The sequence below is a fragment of the Pygoscelis adeliae genome, unplaced genomic scaffold (genome assembly GCF_000699105.1).
Source record: "Pygoscelis adeliae isolate BGI_AS28 unplaced genomic scaffold, ASM69910v1 Scaffold10, whole genome shotgun sequence".
NCBI classification, from domain to species: domain Eukaryota; kingdom Metazoa; phylum Chordata; class Aves; order Sphenisciformes; family Spheniscidae; genus Pygoscelis; species Pygoscelis adeliae.
In genome coordinates, this window is record NW_008824053.1 from 8,357,313 (window position 1) to 8,365,820 (window position 8,508).

The 8,508-nt window shown below is 36.0% G+C and overlaps 1 protein-coding gene across 3 annotated transcripts in view; it reads right to left on the minus strand.

The window, feature by feature from the left end:
- The window catches only part of LPHN2 (latrophilin 2), a 152,727-nt gene extending 144,864 nt beyond the window's left edge, over nt 1-7,863 (minus strand). For all 3 annotated transcript variants that reach the window (XM_009333816.1, XM_009333815.1, XM_009333818.1), the window contains exon 1: nt 7,794-7,863. The gene's annotated coding sequence lies outside the window, so the exon portion shown is untranslated. The remainder of the gene's footprint in view (nt 1-7,793) is intronic.
- Nucleotides 7,864-8,508: the final 645 nt, after the last annotated feature.

Here is an 8,508-nt window from a genome sequence, read left to right on the forward strand (position 1 = left end):
AATAAGGAGGCATTTGAAGGAGCGGAGGAAGACTGACAAGGAAGGAATCCAAGTCAACAGGGAACAGAAACCATGCAGCACAGTACAGAAAAGGGAAGGACTTGCTAGTACGAAATAGCTGAGTGTAATTGGAATTCCTTCAAGCGGACTGCCAGCATTTAGGATCAGTTGCCACACTCTCATAACCCAATGTACGAGACCTACTTCTATCCGGGACACAAACGCAAGCTATGCTAACTGCAACTACTCGCTTTTTAATCCATATGAAAAGCCCACCAATCCACATCAGAAGCCACAAATCTTTTGAAGAATGAGTCAAAGCAGTAATAAACGTGGAGACAGAGAAAGATAATGTTGGCAATAAATGTTACAAGAGAGGCCAGCACACACACGCAATGAGATGCATGTCTGCCTGTCTTCCTGCATACAATTACTCATAATAATAATAATAATAATAATAATAATAATAATAATAATAATTTAAAAAAGCTGACCACGATTTCAATACAACTATTGCACATTCTGGGCAATTTTTTTGTTTAAAAATCAAGTCCAGAAGAGGTTGTGACAGTAATAAATATACAGTTTATTTATGGGTCACTATTGGGCTGAACTGAGATTTCATTTCTGGAAGGAGAGAAAAAGAAAGACGGGAGGATGAATAACAGACAAAAATGGAAAGGAAAAAAAAATAACCCAACCTGAAGGCCCATCTTCTCGGATATGTAAGAAGCGACAGACAGAGGCATGACAGAACACTTCACCTGACACTGCCTGGTTATCAACATACTCTCTAGAAGCTACTCAGTTTTATTTTAATACCTCTTCAGTCAAAAGGTGATTTGACATTTTTGACCTAAAAATAGCAGCTTTATAGATCTTCTAAAAATAAAAATATCTAACCCAAGATTAATATGGTGTACAATACAGGAAGACCTCACAGCAAGCACAGCATAAGATTTCAACAGCCAGACATTTCACCCCAATGATTTCTGGTCACCAAAATAAAAACTAAATTCACTGCTACAGTATTATTTTAGGACAGTTAAGTAAATATCACTTTTTAGCTTTTCCACAGTGTTGTTATTTACTAACTAGAACATGTACACATACAGTCAAGCTGGCTGAGAGTGGAAACCAGGCTCTTCCAGGCTGGCAGCGACCTTCATTTGTGACTCTGGACAAGCATCTCCTCCTGATCTGCCTCACAACTTTATCACATGATAAACTGGACACTTTACGGTTTTGAACGAAGAAGTACCAGATTAATAAATACTCAGATATACATGTAATCAAGCATACACACATTCATGAGCAGATATTCATTTACTATTGTTCAATTTTTTTATTACTTCATTCACTTTCAAAACTATTTATAAAAAAGAGTCTTCAAGAATAGCTTAAGACAGGTAAGAATAAAAATATATTCAGCTAAATACTTTCAAATATTTAAATATACTACTAAATGTTGCATTCCTCTCTAGGAAGCTATTGATCTTGCAATGACCACTAACAGCTCTAACTTCCAAACAGCAGGTACCAATTGCTTCAACATTCACAAAGCACCAACTTCTTAAAGCCTGGACTCACACAAAAGTCCATTTCCCACTTTTCATTTTGAGCCCCATTCAATAAGCCATAACTACGATTTTTTTTCGTGTTGTTGTTCTATTAGAGGTACTGGGGTTGAACAGGCTGTGGTATAGGAGGAAAAGTACCACCGCCCCTCTACTGAGGACCAAAACATCAATAATTCAAGCTGATCGAGAAACACTATTCAACAAGACGATTAATTTTTAAGAATGTGGTGGGGATAGTAACAAACATAGCAGAACAATTTTAAATTTTACAAGAATCATCAACAAAGCTTACAAATATGAAGCCTTTGAAATAAATAAATCTACATCTCTCCTTGTTCCAGGTTAAAAAACCTGGACTCTAGGAGCCACAACTCCAGACTCCAACCAGCAAAGCTACGGGCATCACCGGTGACCCAGGCTGCTGTGTGGGGGCACTCTGCTGCTCCAAGTGTGCATTAGAGTACTTTGTGCCATATACTGTGCTGCACCGCTTAATAAGGTTTGTCAACACAACTCTGAGGGCTTTTTGATCTTAAAGTTGTTCTGTTGTAGGTTTCCCCTCCAGAAGTAAGCATTCAGTGAAAATGAACGTCAATGAGCACGTTGTTAAAAAAAAAAACCAAACAAAAACCCCAAAACAACAACAAACCACCTACCAAGCAAAAATTAAAAATGCAAAATACAATTATCCTCTAAGGTGGCTCCATTTCCTACACATCTGTAAAACTGCACGGACTCCAGACACACCATTACCCGAGACGCTCCCGCAAGTTCCCGAGGGTCCCCGTGCCGTTCACCTGCAGCCCTGGAAGGGGAGCGTGGTCGAAGCCTCCCCCAGCCCCGGTGCACGCGTGTGCCCTTTCTGGGAAGAGAGAGAAGCGAATCGGTGTTTCCCATGGAGCACAGGATGAACCCTTCTGCTCCTAAGTGCTCTTACGGTTTCCATAGTGAATGTCATTTACATGAAGGCATTATAAAGGTTCCCACATGAAAATGCATCTCTGGCATAATTACATTCTTTCAAGTTACTTTTCCTTCCACTTGCTCTAGTTCTTAGGTGAAAGGAAAATATCGACAAAAACAGGACAAGAGGGGGACATGTGATAACCACAGACTGAAAAACATGAAACCACCAAGCCATTTACAACTGTTTTTTTTAAAACTTTAACTCTTCATTGCTACTGGGCAGGCTGAGATCAACTACACAGGGTTAAAATACTCTTTAATTTATAGCCTAAGGGTTCTTCCACGTTTAAAAGGAAGGAGCATGTAAAGAAATACAGTAACTTTCTCAACTCGTCTGTTCTTTGAAATGTCTTCATTAAAATGGAGATTTTGACTTTTTGACTGTGAATAACAGAAAAAGGACAAACCTGGTTTCCAAGGATCTTCATCTGCAGACAGCGCACACAACGCTCCCCTCTTTGATCTCACAACGATCACACTTTTTTGGTATCACACGCAGTTTTTGAGGGGGAAGGGCAGATGGGACTACCTCCAGTTCATGATGATTAGCAAAATTAGCCCTAATTACACCTTTGTTTTATTGTGAAGCAACTGGAAGAATCTACCCACAAATTTGGATTTGCAGCACAGAAGGACTCCTACTTTCGCAGACCCGAGTCGCAGCCGTGACGGAGACCACCGCTGCATGCAGGATGGCGACAGTTACAGATCAGACCATCTCACCAGAGCTCCAGATCACAAGCCTACAGTAAAAAAGGCGCTCCCCATTTTTTTGTTGTTGTTGTTTTTGGATGGAAACATCTTGTACACATTGGCATTCACAGTTTTTCACTAACACTGCAGTAAAAACACCACTTGTTCAATGGTCAGATGGACTTGAGTGAATTTTAGAGCACAATACCGGGAGCTACCTCTTTATACCATTTGTGAGCCATAATAAAATTCCACCAAGCATATTTGCTCAGTTGGTTTAGCAAAGCTAATATTTCCTATATGTACAAGACCTGTTGTTCTTTTAGGTAACTTAAATAATGGCTGTAATTAAGTGCTTGAAGAGATATTAATCATATCTCTCAACTGTGCCGAAGTAGTGAACAGAGTTGTGCAAACCGCTTAACCATAGCACTGAAACAGCAACAAATTTTCCTACTGCCCCATGCATTTTTCATAAATCCTTACCAATTAGTTTTAATAATCTGTTAATGCTGCAGCTTTATTTGGCATATTGGTTATTATGTATCTATTTAAAATATAAAAAGAAATAATTTACTGGCTATCTTCCTGCAGACCTACTATAAAATTTACATTTATTTGACTTTCCTTCAATTAACATACAGGACTTCGGTAGCTTTTTTTTTAATATATAAAACTACATTGAACAAAAAGAATTGTTTTAAATAATTGTTTCATATCGAGTGATTTTCTGTGAAAAATACACAAGAACTAAGAAATGTATTGTTTACAGAATCTTAGCAATCTATCACATGCAAAGATCAGTCAAAGCTGGACAAAAAATTAAACTAAATATAATTAAAATAAACCAAACTTTTAAATCGGCCATTAATTAGATAGGTAATAGAAAGATGCTGATTTCACTGTAAGTCACTATATTATTATCTCTAACAAAAAAAAAATCAAAGGGGCTATATGTTCAGAAGCAGGCTGAAAACAGTACTTTCTAATCATGTCACTCTCCAAACACTGCTGTGGGTTTCACTGTAATCAGAAATAATATCATTAGAAGTGAAGATGTAAAGATACACGAATTCCGTACAGGTGACGGAAGTATAAGGAAGAATTTCATTCACAGGTATACTTCAAAGGTTATACTGTTTTTATGTGCTGTGTTTGGCAGATTTTCCAGTCGTGAGCCAAGAACTTGCTGATTACTTGCGTCCCATTTGCCAAATACAAAAGCTTTATTAGTCATAACAACACTGGTGATCCAAACAGACAGAGAGATATAAATAATAATAAAATAGATGGGGGGAAAAAAAAAAGACAGACTTATCCCTTCTTCAGGGTTAGTTGTCTGTGGACAGTTAAGTATGACTTAGTGTGACTTCATTTTTAATTCACACTACAAGTAAAATGACTACAATGTGGATTTGTGCTTTGATTTATTGTCTTGCAAACAGAATAACACTGATTTTAAGAAGCCATTCATTACGGGATTTGTACAAAAAGAAAAATGGTTAATCTTTATCTTACAGTTATATATACATATTCCAAAAACGTTTCAGGAGAGCACATAAGGACAACAATTTGCTAAGAATATTTCTGCATATATTTTCCTCTTTCAAACACAGAAATTGTCTTCTAAAAGATTAGAAAACTTTTTTAATGATAAATACGTGTAAAACCAATCCACTGTTACCTATTTTTAGTACTTTTTAAATAAATTATAAATAATTGTAACATTTAAAGCATTGGTAAAAATGCTTTACCTCGTATTGAATTTTTATGCATTATTCGCCCTTTTATTCTAAGTACTGGCAGCTTCTTATACAGGGTATACAAGCCAAGCACTGCCCTCAACAATGCAGTCACAGTTCACGCACTTAAATCGGTTGGAGCTCCACATTCATCAGGGGGTAACATTCGTCCTTTTGTGTTCTCTTTTTACTTACAGACAAAAGATACAATCGTTTTCCACAGTTCAAAATGAATGAAATGCGAAGCCAATCTAAGAACCTACAGGAGTTTTTCTAAAATAGAAAATGTTATTCTGCGGGTCGTAATTCTTGTTCCGAACACAAGGCTAAAGACAAAGCTCCAGAATTTTGCTCTAGTTCCGTAAACACAAGATGTATGAGTTACTAATGACAGATGAAGTCATACATTGCTACCATGATTACAAAAATAATGAAGTTTTGAATATTCATTGTTTAATGCAGTTTTGAGGCCCCAGTTATTTTCCAGTAATCCACCAGAAAACATTTAAACCTGTGTGCAACGTTACCTTCTATCAGCACATTTTCAGAAGTGGAATATTTCGTGTCAAAAGAAACAGGTGCATCTTTCCTCTGGCTTTTGGTAATCAATAACAATTTTAAACAGATGGGATACATGATCTTTCTACATAAAGTCTTACACACAGAGTTAATCCAAAACATCCAGGAAATGTCGTGTCTTACAAATGTAACTAATACTATCCATGCATGTGTATAATGCATGGAACATATATTGGAAAGTTCTACAATAAGAATTGCCATCTATATATTTTCTTAATTTAGAATGACCTAATTATCATTTTGTTACAGTAAATCAGGGGAAGAAAGGTATTTTGTTTGTTTAAACACTCATTATTCCAGTATTTATTGAATTATACCTCAAGGTACCATCTTAAAATGTGTGGCTATTTCATCACACTTTGCCATTCAGACTGCTGTTCTACTCAATGCAGTTACTCATAAATGACTAGATAACCTAATGTATTTTGTTCAATCCATCCCCGTAAGTGTTTTTTATTGATAAAACATAATTAGTTTTATTAAATGTGACTGGTACGTTGCTTCTGCCAAGTGAGTGAGTATTAATGTCTGACTTTTTTTGTTTTTAAAAAAAACAGATGGAAAATTTTAAGAATTAAGGAACAGCTTGAATGTCACTTACATGAAAACTGTACAAGTATGACATTATTGTCACTTTTGTTGCTTATAGTAATTTTAAAAAGTATCTAAGTTACTTATCACCATAAAAACCTGGTGCTAATGAAACAGAAAATGTGTGTTACGCTACAGCTAAAACAAAGTAACATGATTTTGTTCAAGTAAGCTCTTCCAGTGTAGCAAGTAAATTACCATTGTTCTACCTTCAAAATACAAGGGTGTTAAAAAATGTATCTTAATCCCAGCTGTATTATCCTCACAACAGAATTAAAGTTACATGAACGTCTTGATTTTCATATTGTACGGCAATCTCCACTGAATGGAATTTCTGAAACATCCTTACCTCACCGGGAAAGACACACTGTGTAAAGAAAGATTATTTCCATTGCCTCCCCGTAATTCCTCAACAAGATTAAATTAAGAAACCTCTCTTTCTTCATCATGACTAATACATTAGTATTTTCCCATGCAAAAAGGATGATGCAACTTTTCAACTCCCAGCACCTATCAAAATCTCTACGAAATACATCATTTATATATTTTCTGTAAATCTTACCATTATAATCCTATTGGAGTGTAATTGCTGTGGCTAATATTCTTACCCTGTTATGAAAATGCTCAACATAAATGTGGCACCGAGTTGTTAAGATAATACATGATCATGCTGTGAGAGGGTAATACCTATACAATAGCCCTTGCCAATACCATAAATCTCTTTATTAGACAACAACCTATTACAGGAGATCTACTTAACTGTTTCCCTACTTAGAGGGCCATTTGGTGTTACAATAACAAGCTGACTTTTCACATTAGCAAGGATTAGCCAGTATAAATAATAAATCGACACCAAGTTGCTGCTCTTTTAGAGACGGTAAATCTTTCCTGATGTTTAAAAAGAGAGTCCAAACTAAAACCCTGAGACGTTAGGCTGAACATATGTTAAGTTTAAAGTTCTGTTAGTTTAAACTAACAAAAAAAACCCAACTCTCGAACCAATTTATGTGGCAGATTTATTACAGGAGAGCATGTTACGGAGAGCTGTTTCTGTTTTATGGAATGTGCATGCATACCGCTTTATTTCCTAACAGCATCATAGCAAATCATCTTTAAATTTACTGAAATATTTTAAAGTAAAATGACTGCCATTTTCCCAGAGATAAGTAGTGCAGAATTCATCTAAGTACCGTACGGTTTTGCTTGCTGATCATTTTCTTCTCTGAAGTCTTAACTTTTTGAAGGATCATACACTTTCACCATCCAGATAACTATAATACCAATTATAAAACCTGCAATACACCAGATCATTTCTTTCATTGTGCTAGATTAAGGAAAATCACAATTTAAATAAGTACTTCTTATTCTTCGAGCTAGTTTTTAAGTTACAATTTACAAATAAACTTAGGTTATGATATTCCTTGCTCTTTGTTGTATTTTTCTAAAGCTTAAGACAGCGATCTTTACCACTGTTTGCGTGCTTTAGTCCAACTGTATGAATTCATCAATTGTATTTGGATGAAACTCATTCACCTTTTCATATTTTATAATAGAGAAAAAGCAAAATGAAGAGTTACCCTTGCATCTGCAATCACCTTGATTATGATTCATAACACTGCTTGCGTAAATAGAAAAGACTTACCTACTGCTTTTTGGCTAGCACACTACACTGCAGGAGATGTACCGAAGACCTGTATAGTACTGTGTTGCCTCTCTCATGCTGCCATGACATTTTTAGAATCAGAGAAGACAGTTTATGCAACAAAAATCTGCTTCCCGTCATGCGGAGTACCAAAACTGTCGTCTTGCACCTCGACATGCAAGAATTGTTTTCCTCAGTTCCTTTTTAAACTTTCAATAAAAAGGCACTTCTCTGAAATATGAAATATTTCTAACGTCAGCTTTTGCTCAACGATGTTTTAAAATTTTTGCCCACTGTTATTTACTGTTACTGATGGACAGCCTTTTTAAAAGCTATCTTGCAGAGCCTTTCTGCTCCGCGTAACAGAGAAGGCACTGTGAAATGAAATTGTACTTACTGGAAACAATTCAGCCCTGAATGCCTTGATTACTCTGATTATCTCATATACAAGCTCCCTCTGCAGGTAATAAGAAGAATGAGCAAAAATATGTGAAAAATGTGGGTAACAGCTGGCATAGGAACCCAAATAATCAGTCATCATTTTAAAGAAACTCCCCCAGAAATCCTTCTCCAATGTTATCTGACATAAGGAGTTAACACAGAAAACATGCTTTTTTTTTCCAGCTCTGTGTCTCTTCTTGTCCCCTCAGAAAAGTTAAACATTCGGCTTTAGTCTCTCCTCTATCAAAATACACAGATTTCTTTTTCAAAGTCA